The 3,676-nt window shown below is 31.6% G+C and overlaps 1 pseudogene; it reads left to right on the top strand.

The window, feature by feature from the left end:
- Positions 1 to 2,478: 2,478 nt before the first annotated feature.
- LOC121230732 (putative pectate lyase 2) lies at positions 2,479 to 3,676 on the top strand (annotated as a pseudogene).

Below are 3,676 nucleotides of genomic sequence, written 5' to 3' on the forward strand. Positions count from 1 at the left end.
TGGATTTAATGTAGGAAGGGTTGGAAATTGTAAAAAAATGAACATTTCAAATTTGCCAAAACTAGCGGCGTTTGTGAAAAAACGCCGCTAAAAGCCTTGGCTTTTAGCGGTTCTTTTCTCAAAAACGCTGCTAATAGCCATGACTTTTAGCGGCGCTTTTCCCACAAACCCGTTAATAGCCATGACTTTTAGCAGCGCTTTTTTCATACAAACGCCGTTAATTTTTGTGGCGTTACCTTTAGCAGCGTCTTTTGCGGCGCTTGGGAAAACGCCGCTAAAAGTCTGTTTTCTTGTAGTGTTGCATTTGTATACACATATATTATTACATTTGTCTTTCTTTAATCTATTTATTATATAAATATCTTTTACTTAATACTAATATATAATTTAATAATATACTTATATAATAAGTAAATATACATGTATTTTACAATTGTATGTATATTAGTATTTCACATGTCACCATATGCACCATACATTTGTCTTTTCTTAATTTATTTCATAATATAATAATATAATCAATTTAATTTGTAATATAATAACAATAATAACAATAATATATTTATAATTCAAAACAACATAAAAATCAAAGATTTTTATGTTTTGCCACCTCATTCTTTAGAATAGGCTTAATTCCTATTTAGTCCCCTCAATTTTCTTTGTTCTACAATTAAACTTTCAATCTTCATTCAATCTAGTCCTTTCACTAAATTAGCCTTAATTCAAGCTAATTCACTTAACCAAAATCTAATCAACTACACTACTAGCTTCATAAATATTTCCAATAAATATTTACGAATTTATTTTGCGGAAATAATGACCCGAAAATTCAATTTTCCAATTACCTTAAAATTTGAGTTATTACAACCAGATCCTCTACCTATCCCGACAAATTTGCGTTTGGTTGCAATGGCAATGGGAGGTTAAACTTGAGTAGGTACCAAGTGAAATCTATAATAAGTCCAAAATTGATCATGCAACCAGAATATTAATCTCACCGCCACTACTATTTCTTAATTTATATTAAATTAGCATGGATCATGCACATCATAGAACGTTAATGTGGACTTCAAAAAAAATTGCAATTAACGTTAATGTGGACTTCAAAAAAATTGCAATTTAGACACTCACATTACATAATTTAATTAATTTGGACACTCCTATTAAAATTGCAATAGATTTTTTTTATGTCAGAGAATTTTAAATATTATTACATTTTACAAAAAAAAATCCACATGTATTTTCTGTTTGCAATTTTTATGGGAGTGACCAAATTGATCAAACTATATAATGCGTGCGCTTAGATTGTAAACTATTTTTAGTACCAAAAATAAAAATTTTTAATAATTGAATGACTATTTATGAAATTTACCCTTACTTATGTAATATTTTATGTATTTTATAAACCATGCAAATATTTTCTAGTCAAAATTTACCATCAATATATTCATTTAATCAAACCACCATAGCTTGAAATTATTATGAACTCAAATAAATATATTTGGTAGTTAGTAAATTTGGACAGAAAATACAAATAATTGTAATAATTAAATTTTAAATTAAGAAATATCAAAATTTTATTTTTAATGAAATTAACTCTCAAACTTGGCCAGATGTTTTTTTACCTTGAGTAATGAAATAACCCTAAACACACTCTTTCCTTTGTAAGTACAAAGAAACAAACATTTTTGTTAAAAAAATCAATTTTGTTATTACTCCATATACTATGCTTAAATTATAAATTTAGTCCTTATTAAGTCAATTTGAATTTTGAAACTTTTGACATAGACGGTAACATTTAAATCCATTAGGCATGTTATAAAAAAAATCCATTAGGCCTAATTTTGTTATTGGTCTCATGATATATGTAAGTTATAGGTTTAATCTTTATTATCCAATTCAATCATTTTTAGTCTCTATACTTTTTGAATATTTAAATTTCAATCCTAATTGAAACGATAGTTGTTAAATCCATTTGTGACATGTTTATGGGTATTATGAGAAAATAAAAAATTGAAATGATATTATACTTGTAATAATCTATTTGTCACCAACAATTTAAGAAATAGAAAAATATAACTTAATGAATGTAATGTCTACCATTTGGTCCATGATTGAAATTTTAAAATTCTAAAATCATAAAGCCTAATTGACCAAATTAGAATACACTCATTATAGGAATTAAATACGCAACTTATGCATAGTACAATAACCACTAGTAAAAACTCACTGAAAATAAACAAATGAACAATTTTTTGTCTCACCGAAAAAACAAGTTAGTTACTAACAAAGTAGCCCAAACTATTTGCATCCGATAAAAACAACAATAACATTCACCTCGTAACATTATGAACAAATTTTTTAACTCTCAAATTTGGTAACTTTTTTGCAATATAAAACCATCAATAATCTCTCCTTATTCTTCCATCTTCCACTCAAAAAATGAGTACAACAGTGGCTACAACATTATCATGTTGCTTCACATTGGCCCTTTTCATGGTCATTCTAATGGCAACTCCTAGTTTGAGTTTGGCTAATATGAATGTAATTGATAAATGTTGGAGAGGGAACCCTCTTTGGCGGAGTCAACGACAACAATTGGCCAAATGCTCTGTCGGTTTTGCCGGCAAAATGATCAACAACATTGGTAAAGACGTCGTAAAATACAAGGTTATTGATCCTTTCGATGACCCTTTGAATCCTAAATCAGGGACCCTTCGTTATGGAACCACAATGATCAAAGGAAAAGTCAGGATCACATTCAAAAATAGCATGACCATCACACTCCAAAGACCACTTCTTTTAAGCAGCTTCACTACTATTGACGGTCGTGGAGTCGATGTCCACATAACTGGCGCTGGGTGCCTGTTGGTGTACCAAGCGACCAATATAATCATCCATGGGCTTCTTATCCACCATTGCAAGGCCCAACCACCTAGCACTGTGATGGGTCCAAACATGAAGGTGATCCCTTTAGGCCAAATGGATGGAGATGCTATAAGATTAGTCACCGCAAGGAAAGTGTGGATCGATCATAACACATTGTATGAGTGCTAAGATGGCCTCCTCGATGTCACTCGCGGTTCCACCAACATTACAGTGTCGAACAACTGGTTTAGGAACCAAGACAAAGTTATGCTCCTCGGACACGACGATGGTCATTTGAGAGACAAAAACATGAAGGTCACTGTCATTTTCAACCATTTCGGACCTAAGTGCAACCAAAGAATGCCAAGGTAAATAACAATTATAGATCGGTGAGCTCCATGTTTTTTAATGCATATTTACATGAATTATCTAAAATTTTTATATATATTGTAGAGTGCGCCATGGATATGCACATGTAGCGAACAATTTCTACCAAGGGTGGGAACAATACGCCATCGGTGGTAGCATGAGCCCCAGCATCAAGAGTGAGGCCAATTTTTTCGTTGCTCCGAATGATGTTGGGAACAAAGAGGTAACATGGAGAAAAGGAGAGAAAGGTTTATGGAAATTTTATTCGGTAGGGGATGTATTTAAAAATGGAGCATCTTTCAGAAAGCAAACAGGTGTAGGTGGAGCTAAGCCTAGCTATAACCAAGAACAAAATTTTAAGGTTGTTGATGCTGGATCTGTTAAGCAATTAACAAGTGAATCTGGTGTTTTACGATGCTCCAGAAGTTTAATATGTTGA

This window comes from Gossypium hirsutum, chromosome A06 (genome assembly GCF_007990345.1).
Source record: "Gossypium hirsutum isolate 1008001.06 chromosome A06, Gossypium_hirsutum_v2.1, whole genome shotgun sequence".
Lineage (NCBI taxonomy): Eukaryota > Viridiplantae > Streptophyta > Magnoliopsida > Malvales > Malvaceae > Gossypium > Gossypium hirsutum.